This window comes from Malaclemys terrapin, chromosome 2 (assembly GCF_027887155.1).
Source record: "Malaclemys terrapin pileata isolate rMalTer1 chromosome 2, rMalTer1.hap1, whole genome shotgun sequence".
Lineage (NCBI taxonomy): Eukaryota > Metazoa > Chordata > Testudines > Emydidae > Malaclemys > Malaclemys terrapin.
Window position 1 is genome coordinate 57,505,111 of NC_071506.1, and position 22,158 is coordinate 57,527,268.

Below are 22,158 nucleotides of genomic sequence, written 5' to 3' on the forward strand. Positions count from 1 at the left end.
GTATGTGTAATATATGTAGAACCAGGTGCCTCAATTAGCCTGACCATAAAGAAGAACATTTTTAATATATCCCTTTATCTATAAGAATGGCCATGCTAGGTCAGACCAATGATCCATGTAGACTGTAGTCCAGTATCCTGTCTTCCAACAGTGGCCAGTGCCAGATGCTTCAGATGGAATGAACAGAACAGAGCAATTATCAAGTGATCTGTCCCTTGTTGTCCAGTCCCAGCTTCTAGCAGTTGGAGGTTTAGGGACACATGAACCATGAAGTTGCATCTCTGATCATCTTGGCAAATAGTCACTGATGAACCTATCCTTCATGGACTTATCTAATTCTTTTTTTGAACCCACCTATACATTTGGCCTTCACAACATCCCCTGGCAATGAGTTTCACAGGTTAATTGTGCATTGTGTGAAGAAATACTTCCTTAAGTTTGTTTTAAGCATGTTGCCTATTAATTTTATTGGGTGACCTGTGGTTCTTGTGTTATGTGAAGAGGTAAATTACACTTCCCTATTCGCTTTCTCCACATCATTCATGTTTTTACAGATCTCTATCATATCCCCTCTAACCTGAATAGTCAGAGGGTTTTTTTTTTAATCTTTCTTCATATGGAAGCTGTTCCATACACCTAATCATTTTTGTTTTCCTTCTCTGTACGTTTTCCAATTATTGAAGATGGGGCAACCAGAACTGCGCTCAATATTCAAGGTGTGGGCATACCATGGATTTATATACAGTGGCATTATATTTTCAATTTGTTATCTATCCCTTTTCTAATGGTTCCTAACATTTTGTTAGCATTTTTGACTGCCACTGCATATTGAGCAGGTGTTTTCATGGAACTATCCACGACTCCAAGATCTTTCTTGAATGGTGACAGCTAATTTAGACCCCATCCTATATATAGTTGGGATTTTTTTTTATTTACTTACTTTGGGATTATATGCATTATTTTACACTTATCAACATTGAATTTCATCTGCCATTTTGTTACTCTTATCATATAGTATCTTTATATTTGCATTTTCCTGATATATCTATATAGAGAGATATATCAGAAAAATGTAAAAATAAAGCTACTACATTATCCTAGTGGTAATAATATGAACAATTTAAGCACTAGAGACCATGTTTCTTGGTTCTATGGAATAATTTATTATTTCCAGTTCTCTTATTCCTGTTTTGCACTTTGCGGCCATAGGATTGAGTCAGATCTCTCTAACTTAGGCCACATTGACGGAACATATGAACAGAAATATATATTTGTTTAGAGAAAGTGCCTGCTTCTGCCATGATCTATATTAGGTTTGGAGCAAATTTAAATATCCTGTCTGGGTTTATTCCCAAACTGCAAAACAGGAACCAGAAAGTAGTCCAGAAAAATCTTTCACCATTCAATAAAACAAACACTTTCAGCCAAAACTGTTTTGCAGTACTTGCAACAAGCTTTAAATGAAAAATGTTTGTAGATCGAGGGACACTCTCTTTACAATTTCTTTTATCTTCTATAGCATCAGGCTCCCCTACATAATTTTAATTCTTCAGTAAAACTGCCAGCTGAGGATTTGAGAAAGCCCTTGTGTCATAATTGAAAGTAAAGTACAATCCTCAACGGGGGCAGGAGTGGGAGTTTTTGTTTGGCTTCCTAGTGTCCTCACAAAAGAGTGTTGGCGGTGACTTTTGCTTGGAGGTTTTGTCATCCTTAAAGGATTTAATATTAGGTTGTGTCAGTTGCTGACATGGGCTTTTTGACTGTAATAATTCTCCCTTTCCTCCCAAAACACAACTCTTAGTAAAATAACACAATTATGGAAGAATAGGTGACCTTTTGGCTGTGCATTGAAATAGTCAACTATTTCATCACAGCTAATGGCATCTGTTCATTTGTCCTGGTGATTCCAATTCATATTTGTCTTGGACTCAATCTCTTCTAGTGCCTACTTTTGTCAAGATAATTATTCCCTCCTCCACCCTTGCCTCCTTCTGTAAAACCCTCCTGTACTCTGAAATAACACCTACACTCTATTGTAACTTTGCATTTGATATATAGGAAGTATCTATTCGAGATATATCATCTTGTGAATTAATCTTATTTTTGTAGTTAGCAGAAATATAAAACTGTGAAAAGTTTTCCAAAGTATCACTCATACAGCATTGAAGAATTTCAAATCACAATTAAAAACACCTCCACAAAATAATAACCCTAGGCTTTTACTTGTTGTATCCCTTTCAATTTATTCACATCGACATTCATAACAAAAACTATAAAGCCCCAATATTATTTGTATGGTGGTTAAATAAAGAATATTATACACAGGGACCTATAAAAGTAAGATGAGGCAGTATTTCAACGATCAGACTTTTTACAAAGCCTATAAACCTTAGATCCAAGAGCTAGGAAGTGAGGTGGGAAACCTGAAAAATATCAATGCAAATAGATTAGTTTTTACTCACAGGCAGCATAGGTTGTTTTACCATTAGTGATCTGCTTAAAGATTTGTCCTGGATGTACTTAATATTAGGTTGCAAAAGGTTACATTAATTATATATGCTATAATGATCCATGAAGGACTGCAAGGAATTAGAGAAAAATACAGTACATTATTTTGATTTTAGTGCTGAATTTTAATAGGATTGATAGTTTTAATGATTACCTGCTCATAATTTGTTTGTTTAATTGGCATTTGGTTCTAATAAATTGCTAAATAATAAAATTTGCCTAAAACGTCCATTTCTTAGAATCAACGTGAATAATAAGTATCCGTGAAGGACAAATAACGAATACAATAGAAACATATGTATCTTAGCCATGCACATGCACTTTATATGTCCGGAATGAGTGTGCCTATATCACACAATATCACGTTTGGGTTCAGCCGGGATACATTATTGTGCGGAATTAAGTGTGTCTACTAATAATCTATAGTCCGGTTTGCAAAAACACAGCAAACAAAATTGTCATTCCAAATGAAAAGAAAACACGATGTCTTAAAAGTGTTAAGGAGGGTGCACAGCGGGGCATATTTTCTTTCTTACTGGCAAGAGTTTGTAACTGGATCCCTTAACGTTACTGAGAACATGAAAACATGAAACAAAAGTATTGATCCAAGAACTCACGGAAGAAAAGAATTCAAATACTCACTGGTTTGTTTGATATATTTTTTTACAATGTTACATCATTTGTTTATTAGAAAAAGCTGAGCTTGCGATTTATCTCTGACACGCACTATTTAAACATACATAAAGGAAAGTGTTATTTGTGTTGTTAAATTTACATTAAGTTCACTTTAATTGCATCAGCTGCTAAACAGAGCTAGGAATAATGGCATTTAAAAGGAAAATTGCAATCATCTTCAGAAGACTGCAGCATAATGGAAGAACCTAATTAATTTAACCTTGCAGTCTTCTATAATGGCTGCACTTTATCATTTCCACAGATGGAGCTTGAAGGAATTAACATTGTTGTTTATCCCAGCAGACATCTCTGACTGTGGTTAGCCAGTGGCAGATTTCCCTTTAAAGATGCATTGCTTCACTTGAGGGAAACCAACTCAAGTATTGGCAATGGCTGTCGAAATTTACTAGTACTATATGTGTGTGGCATTTGAAAAGCACGGACTAAACATACAGTATTTGGTCTCATCTGGTAACGATGAAAAGGGTTAAACTGTTTCCTTGATTACTGGAGCCAAGACTCTTTCAATGCCCCTTAGATTTCTCTTCCTTTATTTTTTTCCGTTCAGATATGTATGTGTATCTATAGATGTATGACTGTGCCCTGCTACTGTAAGAGAGTGGTATGTGTCAATTTCTAGTTTCGTATAATTAAACTAAATACTTTTCCTAGATAATTTGTAATGTTTACAATCTTTTTATGCATGGTAAACATGAGTAGATTTGATGTCATACACACACAACACAGTAAAACAGATTATTTGAACCAGCTGGTATTATTTCAGGAACTAATGTATTTTCCAAGTTCTGTAATTATATTTCTATGATTTCTGTGCTACAGGGCACGCGCGCGCACAAACCCAGAAGACACACACAGGAGCTAAGAATACGATCATAAATATGCAGTGTGATATTCGTCAGATTTGTCATTCTGCTTTTCAAAGATACATTATGTTTCTTGATTCTAAAGTGATCGGGAGAATTGGAGCCATTTAAAATATTCTGACGTTTTTTAAAAAAATCAGCATAGTCTAGTATATTAATTTGTGACTTGACAGTTGTCGGATTGTCTGTTTATTACGTCGAATTGAGACCATCCGGTGAAATTAAGGGTTATGCATGAAGGGAATAAAAACATATCGGGACACTAATACTCTGAAGAAACGCAAATCGATATTTGCTGGTGTCTTTAAGAGACGTATTTGTGTACAGATGAAAGGGTGGGACAGTTATGCTTCATCCTCCCCATAGCAACATACATCTCCTTCTGGATAATATTTTAAACTCTATAACTATATTCCTCTCTTCTAGGTTATGGTTTACAAGCTTCCCGAAACACAAACAAACAAAAAACCCATCCTTGACCATTTGCACAGTTTCTGACAGAAAAGATAACTGATACCCATCAATGTACGTTGACACAGAAAGAATCTTTTGTATTCCTCCCTTGGGTGGGGCACAATGTGATGTCAAAACTTGGCTTTAAATACCGGCGGGGTGCAATTAGAATGTGGGTTTTTTTTTGTTTTGTTTTTTTGTTTTTTTGCTAAATACGTTAGTAAAGGTGTGTCGCAGTCAATTGAACGGCTTTTCATTGTAAAGCGTGGTCCCGGGGGAGTAGTTTTGGACAACACGGTGGGCACTAATCCCTCTCGCTGGTTATCAAGAAGCTACCCCTACCTGCTCCAGAAGTGAGTCATAGAGATATGCTTAATATGCTACCAAAATACGCTCATTTGCAAAATAATTGGCTCTCTGGATAAGAAATTCATTAGCCAATATAATACCATGGGGGATGGGCGAGAATTTTTTGCTTACCTTTTTGTGAGATCAGAGCTGCACAAATGACTCTAATTGAATTGTTCGCTCAGGAAATCTTCAGCGCTAATGAGCGAGTTCTGATTTCTCTTTATTGCGTGGCAAGCTGAAGTTAATATGTATCCAATTATTTCGTTCTGTTAATCAAATGAGAACTCTATCTGACTTTTAAAGGCAAGTGACCATCTGGAAATAAAAAATACACATGACAATGGAATATGAGCATATGCAGGTGGGGCAAGTAACAGTTCTGAATAGAGTGAGTGAATGGCGAATAGTTGCAATCTCGCTATAAGAAAAAGCCTAATGGATGTGCTGCTTACCAATTTTAATGTCTCTATATTTAGAATGACACTTCAGGTGACTATGAATGGCTAAAACAGGAACAAACATGTTATGTGATTTAAATAACAACAACAAAATAACAATTACAAGACCTTGAGAACACCTGCTAATGGGATGTATCGTCTCTGTTCACTGTTTCATGCCTGACGTTCCCTTTATAGAAATGGGGCCAAATCCTGGGGTCCTAATTTTCACTCAGGCGAACTCCCACTCAGTTTGCTTGAATAAAAGCCACAGAATTTGGCCGTAGGTTAAACGGAGAAAAGCAAAAACAACGATGATGTCTTTGTAAACAAATACTATGGGTGTTACCCTGACTTTCATTAACGTCAATGAGAGCTTTGCCATTATCTTCCTGGGGGGCCAGAATTTCACCCTATGACGCTATTTCCGAATGTTGATTTCTAACTTATGCTAACAACATTAAAGCTGGTTTATAACTCATGCTAACAATACAAAAGTGCACAACTGCAAACATTCAAACAAGGTTTTCCGACCGTTTTTTATACTCTAGAATATGTGCACATTTCTATTGCTTGAAGGTCCTTGTCGCTGGCAATGTGAAAGAAATTCCGGGAAGATCATAGGCTCCGAAAACACCCCCTTCCAGATATTAAATATGGGCATTACATGGAACGAAGAGGCCCTGATTAGGTGTCTTTCATATACCCAGTACTTGCTACCACCAAGATACACTTAATTCATGTTTAGTGTGAACAGTACATACTGCACCCTAGGCCTGAGAGTCTTGTTTCATGTAGCGATGCTTTCCCCCTAAAGGAAGCTGCAAATGGCCGGCGACTTCAATTTTAGTTTTCCCTTTTCAGTCTCCTCTTGCAGCCTCAAACGCTGGCGCTTTAAACTGTTGAAAGGAAGGAAGTGGCAAGAGTACAGCCCTAACATTTAGAGAGAACAACCGGTCACACATGCTAATGTGCATTGTATTTCTCTCCCCCTCCCAGCCCGCCTGCTTTCAGTGTATTTAAAATCTGCCTGGAGCTCGAGTGGGACCCGGGTAAGGTACAATGCATTGATTGTGTCTGTGAGATGCTACTGCTGGTGTAGGGCAAAGAGAGGTGGTGATGATAGTGGTGGTGAACTGGGCCAGGCCAACCAATATTGGAAAGCTAAGGAGAAGCAGCTGTTGTGTAATTCGGTACTGGTTTGAACTTGCTTTTCCACTTAGACAGGTACAGGGGGGCGCTGACTGATGCAGCCGCTAGCCGCAGCATCAGCATCCGGGTAATGCCGAGTGAAACCGACCCAAGGAGGAAGCCAAACCTCCCTGGCTTCTAACATTTGTCCCATAGAAATGGCCTGAGTCCAAAGACTCCAGGGGCCCTCACAAAGACTTCTATGCGCTCTTCTGTCCATCCCGGGGTTAAAGCTTCAGTGGGATTCATTCAGACCAAAATCTTTTTATACAAATGGGCAGGGACAATGCCCCCCCCCAACTGCCCCTCCCAATGGTACGCAATGTTGATTCAGTGCCAGGTAAGCATTATTTAAACCGTGATAAAGCGCTGTAAATCAGATGCCGCCGAGAAAAGCTGCAGATATTTCCAGTTCCGATGTTTGTCACTGTCTCCTGCGATCCTGGAACCGGGAATATTGATATTTGCAGGCGCAGCTATTCTGACCTACTCAGAAAGCAGGAGAAATGGGAGAAAATACAAATGCAAAAAGCGGGTTGTTTGTTTTAAGGAGTAAACTTACTGGGAAAGGGCGTGTTTCTAAATGAGAAGGATCATGGAAATCTATAAAAAATTAGTACAAACATCCTCGAGAAGCCGATTTTTATCTACCGTTTTATACTCTTCATTATCCACCTACACATAAAACCCCACGTCTTTCTGAAGTTTACAGAAACGGAAACCACAGCATTTTGGCATTCCTTGTTCTTTTTATTCTAATACATCCATGAACTGGCAATAGACTGACTTCGAACCGCATTCAGTACAGAATTGAATACATACGGGGGAAGGAAGGGGGAGAAGGGCCGAAGGGAAAAGCTGAATTCATCACGTTATTTGTTTTAATGCCGTTTTTGAAAACTTGGGGAACCCCTCCAAGCTACAGATTTGTGCCACTTCAAATCCCCATGTTTCTCTGAATCTCGCTAGGTTCGCATATGATCCCCATCACGTAGTGTGCGAGCGCCCGAGTCCCTAAAGTAACTTTCTCTGGAAAATACAACTTTCTCCAATGGTTGAGACTGTTATACATTTAAATGTATATATCGTCCCAGAAACAAAATCAGGTGGGGATTTGTTTCATGTGATGTTTACATCAATCAGTATTTTCATTACAATCTTGTCAACACGTTTAATTCAAAACGTATGTCAAAGCAGGAAAAAGAAACGCTACTATAGAACGCTTAATGGTCCTAAAAATATAATCAAACTTTTGCTATTTGCTAAACTAGGATGGTTAATACAGGGCGAGAGAACTTTGTTTTTCTTTAGCAAAAACATAATGGTTTCAAATACAACATAGGAAAATAAATTATCTCCTGTTGGATCGTTTCCTGGAAGTACGTCTGTCTCTCTGTCTAAGTTATATGCAAATATAACTTTCCATTTTCATTTTGCATTTCTAGTGTCTGACATATCACTTAGCGAGTAAATCTGAACGAGTGTTTTCAATGCGCACCTAATATGCTGTATCTGGGCAAACCCCGTGAACACTCCCAAGGCTCGTGCAGATATTCTGCTGTAGATTTAATAAATCGGCCAACGTAACTCCCCTCCGGCACTTCCCTCTGCGCACAAACACACGCCTCACAGAACTGGAGCTGTAACTGGGTCTAGGCACATATCTACGCTCAGGTCATCTTCTCTCTTCCGCTTTTCTTGGGTCAGAGTAACTGCAATTGAAGGACAAAGACCATGGGACGTTAATGACACATTTTAAAGTTACACAATAAACTAAAATTAGGCGTTTTTCCTTATGCAAATGCCACATATATTTGTATGCATGGTCAGAGACTAAAAATCTAAACAAACAAAGCCCCCTCCGCTTGCACAGGGACAAACAGCAACTGAAAGCTACAGCCAGGCGAGGCACCGGGGAGCTGCAGCAATCAGAGCTCCCGAGCGCTGGAGAAATTCGGCTGACTTGCGGGATCAAGTTATACTCACATCCCTGCCACTGGTAACGAGCGGCTCGGTTGCTATCGTAAGAAGCTAGATTTCCACCAGATTAAAGGCTAAACCAACACAGAAACGCGCCTACCTGAACCCTATTTTTGCTTAACTATCTGAACATGGCTCGAGCCATTTTATGCCACTTTGCAAGGCAGCATTCATCCTCCGTGCAGCGCTGGGTTTGCGGCGCCCTTGCACGCCTGCCTCTCTCTCTCTTTCTCTCTTTCTCTTTCAACCCTCCCCAAGCTCACTTTTCACATCAAATAAGCCATTCACTTTTGATCCTTGCTGTTACATTCCAGGTTTCCCAATGATGTTTCCTGAGCACTGAAAACCTCATTTAAAAACGAACGGATTGATCTGCGTTTCTGTCTAAAATGTAATTTTAAACATATGCATTCATCAGTCCCCTCTGCACTTGGCCTCTCATTGAAATATGCCTCTAGGAGGAGGGACCTAGCGTTTTAGATAACTGTGAAGGGTGGTGAGTTTGTTGGCTTCATTGCATCTGATTGCATGTAAGCGTTCATAGCGCTGCCAGGAGTGAGGAGACCTATTCAAATACTCACCAGAGCCTGCAAAGCCGATTTACATAACTTCAAAGGTCTAACACTGCTATTGGCAATTGGTGTACACAAGCCCTGCAATAGCCAAAGGGGTCAGATACATGGCTTCTGCTCATGTTTGATGTGTAGTAAGAAAGAGTGACTCATGCCGCAGCTGAACAGGCATTTTTGCACCATTTGATCTTCATGGGTTTCTTTCTTATACGTAAACCTTACATGATTTATGGGTTATGTTCATGCATCAATTCAGAGGCATGCGGAAGAAGTAAAATCTCCAAAGAAATTCAGAAACGCCAGCAAATTTAAAAATGATATACTGCCTCAACAAACTCCTCCGCCGTACCCGGGCGTGTATGCTAACACGAGCTGCGAAATGGGAACAAATATTGTCTGCTGCAGTAGCATTCTGACTTTCAACAGACAAGGTATTTTAAAATGTTGCTGTCACAACCAACGGGCCACAGGCATCCTAGTGCCACTCCACTGCTCTGAAATGACAGGTTCAATTTACCCCCAGAGATGGTTTGGGCTGGGGTAATGCAATGCAGGGGTAGTATTTTAGGACCAGCTACCGGCGTGCCCTGCACACTAACTTGAGGCGCTCCCTTAGGCTGCTAAACCGCACCGCAGCTTGCGGGGAATAGCCTCCTGCGCAGAGCCGCAATGTCGCCCCCTGTCTCTGGCTCAACTGCCGAAGAAGAGTTTGTGAGGATGGGTAGAGCCTTGGCTCCACCCTTAACCCTCTCAGCCCGCAGTGTAACTAAAATACCGCGTCAGGGTCCATAACCCGGGTCTAGGCGCGACGTAGTTTGCTCCCATCCAGGAGCAGCTGGGAACCCACGAGAAAAACTGCGGCCCTCCAGGCTCCTTCCAGGGCATCCCCTTAGCGTGTTGCCCCTTAATCTGGGCAGATCCGCAAATTAGTCCATAATGATTTAAACGCTGCTGATGGTACACTTTGATCTTTAAACGCCTTGCACAGAATCTACCGTGAAAGCAGTTAGTAATAAGAAAACAATTGTTCAAATAAAGTCGAAGGGATCCTTCCTGTAAGAGGATGCCGTCTGGGAGAGTATAGACTACAAGGACCATTTTTAACATCTCCTTGCCAAGAAACATGGGACGACAACAGAAATCTCGTGTCTACAGCTGGGCAAATAATTTGCAGTGAACATTTCATGCGACTTATTTAGCTTATTTCTGTTTGTGAATGGCCCATGATTTTTTAAAAAATGTATTCATTTAGTTGCTGAACAATTTCTGCAAATAATTCTTGGGGTAGAGAGAGTTTGTGATTAGTTGGTTGCAAGCATTTATAATCCAACAGAGCTGGTTGTCTGATTGGACATATAGGTCACATTGGCACTTTTCTGTTTCCTGATTTGTTTTTAGTGCCAAATCTTGCTTTTATGAGTTCGAATTTGCTTTCCATTACTATTCTATAATGTTTACTTAAAATTCACTGTTTATATGAACATTCTTGCCAATAAACTCATTCGCTAGAATATTTGCAGAAGGGAGCACAAAAGGGGCCTGAACACAGGCACAGAGAATTCAGTTTTTATTCAAGCAAATATTTACAGAAATCTTTTGGAAGTGTTTGTGTAACTCTGCTTTTACAATATCATAAATGGATTGCCACAGCCAATCTTCAACATTATTTTGTTAGTGTGATTAAAACAAGTTTAATGATATGATTAGCACAGTATATTAATTTTATCTTCTGCCTTATTATATTTAAAGAAAAATAGTTAACTGACCAGCTAGGTCATACTTTAAAGCACCTTGAAGATGAAAAGATCAAAATACTATCAGTTCTTTATTATAAATGTAATTTTTCTTTGATATACTAGGCAGTTTCCTTTTACGCTAACCTGTGCTTGCTATGTATATAATAATGTCACGTAGTGAGATGAATGGAAAACCCAACTGCAAGTTATAATTGTGAATAAAAACCAATAAACACGACACTAATTAGTTAATAAAACAAAAAAGTGGATAATGATAGATCACATACTCTAAGAAAAATCAGTGAAAACATTAGAGTATATTAAAGTTTAAGATTCAAAAATAGGTGCCTAAAATTAGGCTTCTAAACTGACATTTAGGAACTTAATTCCCAATCTTGCAAATACTGAGGTACACGCTTAACTTTACTACTGTGCATAGTCACACAGAAATCAAGTTACACTGTGTTTGCAGGAGTGAAGCCTTAAATATGTGGCCTGAGCCCCAGTAGCTCAGAACAGGGCAGGATTAACCTTTTGTGGGCCTAGCACCAAACATATTTGTGGGCCCCCTGGGGGCAATGCAGCAGGGTGCAGGGAAGTCGGTCCCTGGAGCGAGGGGCTGGCCAGTGGCAATGGGACATGAGCAGCCCCGCCCAGCCCAGTGCTAGGGCACTGTTTACAAACTGGCAGTTGCCAGATGCACAGTGGCCCACTGGCCCTGTGCTGCCAGCATGCCCCTTTCCCTCAGGGGCAGGCCCATACTGCACCACCCAGCCCCCCCACTGGGCCTCCAACTCCCTATGGCCAGAGCCCCCCAAGACCTGCTATGCCCAGCACCCCCCGCAGACCCACCCATAAATGCACATCGCCTTGCATACCACCCCTGCCCTGGGCCCTCCTGCCCACAGCCCTACCACAACTGCCCAGCACCCCACACAGAAACCCCACTCCCTAGTGCCCCAACACATACAGATCTTCCCCACTCCCTCACAGCCTAGCACCCCTCTCAAATCCCCCAGAGGCCCACTTCCCCATGCCCTGCTTCCCGGCCGCACTCACCAGCTCTGCTGGGAGGCAACTGTGTCTGCTGGGCTGAGGCAGCAGCGCAGCCAGGGCTGGTCTCAGGGCAGGGAATCATTCCGACTCCTCAGGAGTGGCGAGATCAGCCAGGCCAGTGCCTGCTCCAGTCGGGCTCCCTCATCAGGACCCACTTGCCTGGAGGGGCCCAGCCAAGCGCCCCCCCACTACTCCCCTCCCCACAACTGGCTGAGACTGGCTTCTGCACCAGACCCAGTCGTCACAGCTCCGGGGAGACAGACGGGGCCCACAGGTGGTGGGAAGGAGAAACTGCACAGAGTCAGAGGTGCACTGAGATCTGGCCAGCCAGCAGGCTGAGAGGAGTGGGGAGCAGGGGTGGGGGGTGAGCCAGCGGGCTGGCGGGGTTTCAGGGTGCAGTGCAAGTGGAGCAGGCTGGGGCCCCTTCTGAGGATGGGCCCAGCTCCATAGCGCCACTGGCACCAGTACTGGCTCAGGATCTTAATATGGATTTAAGATCCTAGTTCTAGGCCCCTTTTTATGAAAAAATTCGCCTAAACTCATGCTAATCAGAGAGACTGAAGTTTAACACATTACTTCAATTTGCAGATAATACTAAATTTGGAGATGTGAATGAGAATAAGGATAAAACAGCAACAATATTGGGAGTTTAGAAATATGGAAAGGATATAATACAATTTAATCTGAGGACTAATAACACTGCTCTACAGCCAAAATGATTCTGAAATAAATGTAGTCAAACTTTACTAATTCTGGGTCACTGAGAACGAAAATGATGCTTAAAATTGTTGATTGGCTCTAGTTTTCAAGCTATGTTATTGAGTCAATATATATGACCCTTGACTTGGGAATGGTGGAGATAAGTGAGTTATAAAGGGAAGGGATCTCAATTTAAACTAGAAATGACTAAAATACATCTTTGACTGGATCTATGAATAAATCTATGACTGGGTTTGGACAGTACTTGCTTTTTAGGCAAAACAATGAATGATGCAATCTGAAGCTGGTATTGCGTCATACATGATATCAATTGCATCATGTTATTCCTAGAAGTCATGGATGATGCAATCAAAACAAAGCTTACATCACTCTGCTGAACAAATTGCCCTATATCAGCTCTAGAAATCATTGTCGTGCTCTCTTATTTGTCAGAGTTTGAATTTGCAAAGGGACACATTTCTGTTTAGCCAAAGTGAGCAGAGATGCCTCGTACTTGTGTGAACAGTGCAGATAACTTCTGCTATGTTTGTGGTGAAGTGACTTTTGCATCACAAAAGCGCAGTATAACCACTATGGTTAAGAAAGACTATCACCTTTATTTTGGCTGCAAAATTGGAGATCAGGATAAGAGGTGGGCCCCACACATATGCTGCAACACTTGTGCAACAAATCTTTGCCAGTGGTTGAACAGGAAAAGGAAATCTATGCCTTTTGCAGTGCCAATGCTTTGGAGAGAACCAACAGATCATACCAGCAATTGTTACTTCTGCATGGTGCCTCCAGTTGGGAAAGGTGTGTCAAAGAAGAAAAAGTGGACTGTGCATTATCCAAACATTCCATCAGCTATACGCCCAGTACCCCACGGAGAAGGACTGCTGGTTCCTGATGCACCAGAATCATTCTCACTTGAGTCAGACGAGGAAGAGGAAGAGGATGAAACTTCTGGTCCTGAACCATCAATGTCACAGGACCCACATTTTCTCCCATCCTCCTCCTCTGAACCACACCTCATAACACAAGGTGAACTGAATGACCTTGTCAGGGATTTGGAACTACCCAAGAGTAAGGCAGAGCTGTTGGGCTCCAGACTACAGCAGTGGAATCTCCTGGCAGGTGATTTTAGCGTTTCCATGTTCCGTGACTGTCAAAAGGATCTTGTCCCATTCTTCTTCATGGAAGGTGATCTTGTAGCCTGCAACAACATCGATGGTGTGATGGCAGCCCTCAACATCGTTCACGATCCAGATGAGTGGAGACTGTTCATTGATTCATCGAAGACGAGTCTTAAAGCTGTTTTACTGCATAATGGCAATGTTTTGCCATCAATTCCAGTTGGTCATGCAGTCCATATGAGGGAAACCTATGACAACATGAAACAACTTTTGAGGTGCATAAACTATGACCAACATCAGTGGCAGCTTTGTGGCGATTTGAAGGTTGTTGCTCTCTTGCTTGGTCTGCAGACTGGATACACAAAGTACTGCTGTTTTCTCTGTGAATGGGATAGTCATGCAAGAGATTCCCACTACATCAAGAAAGATTGGCCACTCCGACAGTCATTGGAGCCTGGGAGGAAAAGTGTTCGGCATCCACCACTTGTTGAATCAAGAAAGATTTTGTTACCACCCTTACACATCAAGCTGGGTCTGATGAAGAACTTTGTCAAGGCCATTGACAAAACACAAGCAGCTTTCAAGTACCTCCGTGGAAAATTTCCAAGGTTAAGTGAAGCTAAGATAAAGGAAGGTGTCTTTGTTGGTCCTCAGATTCGTGAACTTCTTCGAGATGATACATTTGACCATGCACTGCTTGGCAAGGAAAAGATGGCACGGAAAGCCTTCCAGTTAGTGGCAATAAATTTTCTCAGAAACAACAAGGCAGACAATTACAGGTTGTTGGTGGAAAACCTCCTCAAGGCATCCAAAAGCCTTGGTTGCAACATGTCACAAAAGATACATTTTTTGCACTCTCATCTAGATTTTTTTCCACCGAACTGGGGAGCAGTGAGCGACGAGCACGGCGAGCGATTTCACCAGGACGTTGCAACAATGGAGAAACGCTATCAGGGCAAATGGAGCCCTTCAATGCTTGCAGACTATTGCTGGACAGTGACAAGAGATGCTCCATTTAATGAATACAAGAGACAAGCCAAGAAGCGCCGAGTAGACACTGAATAGGACTAAACTATGTACATAATCAATTTTTGCCTTTTGTTTCATAATAAATTTTATTTATATAACCCTTTTGCTGATTTTTAAAGTGTTACATAAACAGGATAGGTGAAATATTATCATGTAAAGCAACCATAAACACATGAAAAGACCTAGGTTTACAATTTATGATTAAAACTCTACTATCTACACAATATACACAGACATAAAATGTAAAAACTTAAATATCTTAGAAACAGTAGCCAAACAGTTGTTTTAATTGTCATATTTGAATTCAGCACATCAAAATACATAATAAATAGCACATTTTATCTCTGAAGCAGACGACTTCTCAAAAATTGTAGACCAGTGTAATCTAAAAGATGTTTCATTTGGGGTCAAGTCCTGTAAACTCTTATATCTGTGACTAGGCTTACTTACATGAGTACCCCATTAACAAAGCAAGGGTAAACGTTTTCAAGACTGGGTCCTTAGAAAATAGTAATGATGAACAATGTGGTGTCTGGATGGATCTAAGGACTATTCATCCACAAAGAGATTAACAGGACCGTACAGAATAGACTATGATGATAGCAAAACTCGAGTTAAGAAAAATCCAGGAATAAATGTTGAAAGACCACATCCTGCTTCCATTGGAGTCTGCCATTCATTTCAATAGGAACAGATGGAGTCCTTAATTTACAATATGTTAAAGTAACGGAGCAGGAAGATGACAGTTCCTTTTTTTCCAAACACATTGGGAAGACCACCTGAAGAATAATGGGTTCAATTCTGCGTACCTCACAACCAGAAAGATGTTGACAAACTGAAGGGATTTCAGAAAAAGAAGTTGGATTGGAAAGATTATCAATCAAATATATTTACTTAGGAAGAAACCTTAAGAACTACATTTTCTTGACCACCTTATAATGCGGAGAAAATAATAATCTCACCAAGGATATAAACAATGTAAACTCCAAGGTGTGAGATGAATTGTTTAGGGCAGTCCAAGAGAGCATAGCTAAGAGCAATAGGATGAAATTGAGTCATTTTTGTGGAAACCATTTCTATTCTGCTGTGTTGTAGTTCTGAAACAGTTCAAGTGAAGTTCTGTTGTGAAAAGTCATTTTATAAATGTGGCATCATGGGGTGCTAGCTTTATAGGGTCTCAAAGACATAGATGTTTCCAAGTAAAAAAATAGTCATGTTTTCCCTCTCAGAAATGTGAGCCCTGAAAACTCCCCTTAGGAGTCTGCAAGTCAAGCTGCACTCTTTCTTTCAGTTAAGTATAACTGAGGGCAGAATTGACTATGAAATTGGAACTTAAGGGCCCACTTTAGCAAGCCTTTATTTTCATGAATAAGGAAGGATCATGTCTATGGTTAACAATTCTGTCTATGATGCATGTGGTAGAGCACAATTTAGTTCACTCTATCATAGCTGTATGGGCTATGCAGTGGAATGGGAATAAAAGTGGCCTTGGTCAGGGAACTATAGAAAGGAGCCAGCCGGAGACTCCAGCTGGTGGGAGCAAAAGCAGCCAAAACAGGGAGCTGAGTTCTGGCCATCGAGAACTTTCTACCCTATTTACTGGATTTCTCTGCCCTGTGCTGATTGGCTGTTTGCCGCAAACTTCTCCCTCACGTTTCTTCACTTCAGCATCACTCCACACCTGCTCCCCTTTCCTTTCCATTTAGCCTCTCTCTTCCTAAGTAAATGCCACCCCATCCCTCCCACCCCCTTTCCTCGCTTTGTGACTATCTTGTCCATTTAGATTGGCCCAGCCCCAGGAGCTTACAATCTGCTACTTTGTACTGTGCCTAGCACAATGCGGCCCTGTTCATGGTTGTCCCTTTTGGCACTACTATAATAATAAATTACTCCATAAATTAAGAGATCTATATTACAGACCAAGCACTACTCAACTTACTCCCAGGAATAAGAAGAGTAGAATTTAGCTCTAGATCTGACCAAAAGGAAAACCAGAAACACTTTGTATAGAAGAGTATAATCCACTCATTGGTCAATGAACCCAAATTTCTGAGATTGTAAAAAATCCAAATTATGAGCAATGAATCTTGTATTTGGATCACTGACTTAACTGAAAGATGTGTAAAGACAGATCCTATTGGCAATATATTGGAGGAGGCTAGAAAGCATTGTTTATTCCAACAGTGTCTGGAAGAAATTTGTGTTCAAGAAACTGGCTCCTAAAATGCCTATTTCAGATGAGAAATTGTACATGGTGCTAAATCTCTTACTACTTTTAGCCAAACCATACCCTTTATTGGGGTCTGAGATTCATCACAAATGCCAGAAACAGTTCTGGAGACCTCCTTGTTTTGGAGGGGGTCAGAATATGAGGAAAAGCAACAGTTTAGCTAGGAATGGCTGTCAGCCCCTCAAATGCATTGATGTCTTCCAAATACTAGAGCTCTGAATATGTACATTTGTTATTGAATAGGACCCATTACTAATAGTAATCAATAAGATGTATTAAAAAGCCTCAAAATATTTTGAAATAATATTAAGGGTCATATACCACTTAAAATCAGTGGGAGTTCCAGTGCAGATAAAGGGCCTGCTCCAACAAGGAGCTCAGCAACTTGTCATGCGTTGAGCATTCACAACTTCCATTAATTTCAATGGACATTGAGGGTATTGATCAACATCTCATAGGAATAGGCTTCATAAGGAGCATATGGTTTCTATTTTAAACAGAAAGTATCAAGAACATTTAGGACTATGTGTGTGTGGAACTGAACTTTAACCCCAGTAGCAGTTGTGATGTGTGTATAGATCAGGGACAACAGGCCTTAGTTCATCCTTCTTACTGCATGGACACAAGTCCTCCCCTCTCTGAAAAAACCTGTAGTAGGAAGTCAGTAGAAACATTGCAAGATCAGATCTGAAGAATTTCTGTATCATGGTACTGATGTGCTATATAACATTTAAAGATTGACATTCTATGTTATGTTCTAGGACTGTCAAACAATTTTTAAAATTGATCATGAGATTTTTTTAATCACTTTTAATTGCACTGGTAAACAATAGAATACCACCTATTCAAATATTTTCTACATTTTCAAATATATTGAGTTCAATTACAACACAGCATACAGAGTACATAACCCACTTTATATTGTTATTACAAATATTTGCAGTGTAAAGATAAAGAAATAGTATTTTTCAATTCACCTCATACAACTACTGCAGTGCAATTTCTTTCTCGTGAAAGTGCAACTTACAAATGTAGAATTATTTTTTATATAACTGGACTCAAAAACAAGACAATATAAAACTTCAGAGCCTGCAAGTCAACTCAGTCCTACTTCTTGTTCAGCCAATCGCTCTGACAAGCAAGCTTGTTTACATTTATGGAAGATAATGGTACCTGCTTCTTATTTACAATGTCACCTGAAAGGAATACAGGCGTTCACATGGCACTGTTGTAGCTGGCATTGCAAGGTATTCACATGCCAGGTATGTTAAATATTTGTATGCCCCTTCATGCTTTAACCACCATTCCAGAGAACATGCTTCCATGATGTTGACTGGTTCTGCTTGATAATGATATAAAGCAGTGCAGATTGACTCACTTTCATTTTCATCATCTGAGTCAGATGCCAATTCTGCAAATATTTATGTGCATGCTTAACCCTAAGCATGTGAGTAGCCCCACTGACTTTATAGGAATAAGTGTAAATTGTAGGATGCGGGCCTTTATTTGTCAAAAATTAAAGATATGTTTTGTATCTTTGGGGAATGGAAAATCCTTATAATCAACACAAAAGAAGGGGATAGTATCGTGCTGGAAGAGGTTTGTTAGGACTATTTATTGGAGAGGAGAAGAATGTGTTTGAAATTACTTAAGCGGGGAAATATAAAGGGGGAAAATTAGGTTGTGATGGCTCCCCATCCCCTTAGTTTGTGTGTATATGTGTGGGTAAAAAAGGATAAAATTTGGACCTTAATCCTGCAAACACTTAGTCACATACATAAGATTTTAACATAGGTAAAGCAAACAAAATTGGATGTATGCTTTTACATTAGACAAACTATCTGACTTTAGACTCAAAGGCTCTGATTCACCTTGTACAGGTGTAATGGTCTATCTCTAGTTTAAGTGAGCAGAGAATTCTGATTTGACAGTGGTTTATATCCACTTTGGACAGATGTCATGACTATACAAGGGGCAAGACAGTGAGAAATATGGCCCATGGAGTTTCCTCTTTATTAGATCTGGAAGGGATGATGTTTACTAGCAGACGGTTGGCTCTCTGAATGAGAAGATAGTTTGAGGTCCACATGGAGAAGGCCTGGTGCCTCTGCACTGCTTCCTGGATTTATGCCATACTCCCTCAGGAACATGGTTCCCTGCGTGGTACTCCTCCCAGGTTACCCTTGCTGCCCCCTCCCTCCAGCAGAAGAAATTGATATCACTGAGTGGACAGGTAGGGTTGCCAGGTATCCGTTTTTTTACCAGAAAGCCTGGTCGAAAAGGGACCCTGGCATCTCCAGTCAGCACAGCTGACCAAGCTGCTAAAAGTCCTGTTGGCTGCAGCAGTCAGCTCCATGTGGCTCCCCGAAGCGGCTGGCATGTCCTTCTGGCTCCTAGGTGCAGGGGTGGCCAGGGGGACACCGGGTGCTGCCTCCGCTGCTCCCATTCGCTGGGAACCATAGCCAATGGGAGCTGCAGAGGTGGTGCCTGCAGATGGGGAGAGTGCATGGAGCCCCCTGGAAGCCCCTGCTCCTAGGAGCCAGAGGGACATGTTGCTGCTTCCTGGGAGCCGCCTGATGTAAGCGCTGCCTGTAGCCTGCACCCCAAACCTCCTCCCACACCTGAACTTCCTGCCCCAGCCCAGAACCACCTCCCACACGCTGAATCCCTCGGCCCCATCCCCAACCCCGTCCTGCATCCCAAACCCCTCATCCCTGGCCCCACCTGAGAGCCCTCACCCCCTCTTGCACCTCAACCCCCCACCCCAGCCCCATGAAAATGAGCGAGTGAGGGTGGGGGAGAGCAAGCCAGGGAGGGGTTGGGGATGGAGTGAGCGGGGGCAGAGCCTTAGAGAAGGGGTGGGGCCTCGAGGAAGGAGCAGCCAGGGTGATCGGTTTTCTGCAATCACTAAGTTGGCAACCCTATGGACAGGCCATTGAATATAAAATACTGCTGATAAGGTTAGGGTCCATTTATGATGCTCAGTGTACACAGCAGAAGGGAGCACCGGCTGAGGGCTGCCCATCCCTCCGGCCAGGTGGTGGCTTTGGAGGGCAGGAAGCTCTGCTAGTGGATTCTGAAGGCAACCCAGGGGCCATGGTGGAGTGCCCACGGGCAGAGGAGGGAACAGGTGTGATTTCTAACCCTATAGTGCCCCTTTAAGACAAGCAACAGAGAGTCCTGTGGCACTTTTACAACTAACCGATGTATTGGAGCATAAGCTTTCGTGGGTGAATGCCCACTTCGTCGGATGCAGTCTTAAGGGTGCCCCAGGACTCTCTGTTGCTTTTTACAGATCCAGACTAACACGGCTACCCCTCGGACCTTTAAGACAGGACCATGTGCAGCGCTGCAAGGCACCAAGACCCCCTCACTGCCTGCCCAGCCCTTGCCGTGTCTAAAATGACCTCAGGCTTCCTGGCGCTTAAGGACCCCATGGGCCAAGGGCAGCACTGCCTTACACCCCCTAGGGGTGTGGCTGAGAGCATAGGGTCCCGCCTGCGTCCACTGAAGGGCATGGGGAGACCTCGATAGTAATCTGGAGAAGGGGGGGCAGGACGGGCGCTGGCGAGCACAGCTCCGGCTCCTGCCTGCGCCTCTCAGGCCGCGGCGTGGGCGGACCGTTCCAGCCGCTCAGGGCCCGGGTAGGCGCGCTGCGGCCGCGAGGCGGAGAGGGAGGCAGGAGCTGGGGCTGCTCAGGTGGAGGGCGGCGGCGGCCGGACTCCTTCCTGCAGGAGACGCCGGACTGAAGGCCGGGGAAGCGAGCGCCAACCGGCTGGTGCCACCCACGCCCCGCCCAGGCACCCTGAGCGCTGCGGGCCCCGAGAACGTGCCTCCCGCCCGGCGTTTGCTGCGGGAGCGCCGCTTCCCCGCGCCCTCCACTTCGAAGTGAGTCCGGTCATCGCGCTGCCCGTCCTGCTTCCCCGCATGGCCCCGCTGGAGCAGGCGGGTGAGGGGCGCCGCGCGGGGGTGCGCATGGCCCGGGGGTTGTAGGCGTTCTGGGGCCCCTGCATGCCCCCGGGAGGATGTATGCGGGTCTGAATGTTGCCTGGCACGTGGGGCTGCAAATGGGGGCTCATGGGGGGTAAATGCTACGGCTCTGTGGGGAGCTTGTTTGTTTTACGTGCATGGACGATTAGATCTTGTGAAATTGTAACCTGCCACTCAGCCCCAGAGACCGCGGCAAATATTAAGGGCCGGCCACGGTAGCTCTTAGCTGGTTCCCTGTGCGCAGGATTTGCAGGAGGTTTAAATGCAGAATAGTCTCTCCTTCTAGCTCTATAGTTAAGCCAAGTGAGTTGAAAGAAAGACAGCAAAGGTCATTGGGGGGAGGCGGGGAGAGTGGAAGGCACGGTGATGTCTGAGCCCTGCGAGGTGCTGACACTTGTGCTGCCTGTCCACAGTTGCTCCTAGGGGAGTGCATCATGCACATAGGTTAGATGACCAGTTCCAGTTTCCAGGGCCAGACACCTGGGTATATGACTGACATTATTTAAAGCCATGAAGTATTTAAATGAGCTGAATGTCACTGTCTCATTGTGAATGTCTTCATGTGTGTTTTTAGGAGTTGAAATGATGACTGGGGAGGAGGAGGGGGAGGGAGAGAAAGGTCCTTTTGGCCTTGGAATTGCTTGGATGTGTGTTTGGTACATAGAGCAAATCATAAAATAATGTGCAGTTCTGCAGTAATGCACAGAAGCAGTAGGATGTTTCTCTTCAACCCTTTTCTGAGTGGTCTCACTTTGAACACAGTATATGTTAAATAACTAATCCTCACAACAGCCCACTCTGATAGGTGGGTATTATCTCTGTTTTACAGAGGAGAAAACAGAGTAAAGTTATCTATCCAAGGTTGCATGTTGAGACATTGTTAGTGCCAGGATTAAATCTCAGGAGCACTTCACTTCAGTAGTCTTCTTATTTCTCTAAACGAGTGTTTCTCAACCCATGTGGGGCATGACTCAGAAATGGGTCATTTCCATTGGCAGTGAGGGGAAGAAAATCAGTAATACCCTGTGGTTGCCAGGAATTAGGGGTGGGGAGGGCAGGGAAAGAACTTGCCCTCTACCCTGTCCTGTCCTCAAGCTCCAGCCATTGGCTTTTCCTTCTCATCCTTGACAATGCTAAGCTTTGGGACTGGGGAAGGTTCATGCCTACAGGTTCCCCTTGCTGTCCTTATCCACCGCAGCCCCAGCATCCAAAATCTTTCTATTATGTCTTCCTA

The 22,158-nt window shown here is 42.8% G+C and overlaps 1 protein-coding gene across 5 annotated transcripts in view; it reads left to right on the top strand.

The window, feature by feature from the left end:
* The first annotated feature begins 20,617 nt into the window (after window positions 1–20,617).
* The window catches only part of EYA1 (EYA transcriptional coactivator and phosphatase 1), a 238,688-nt gene continuing 237,147 nt past the window's right edge, over window positions 20,618–22,158 (top strand). For 4 of the 5 annotated variants that reach the window (XM_054019701.1, XM_054019702.1, XM_054019703.1 and 1 more), the window contains exon 1: window positions 20,618–20,822. The gene's annotated coding sequence lies outside the window, so the exon portion shown is untranslated. Of the gene's footprint in view, window positions 20,823–20,860; window positions 20,884–22,158 lie in introns of those variants that run through there. The other variant, XM_054019705.1, reaches the window with a different exon arrangement.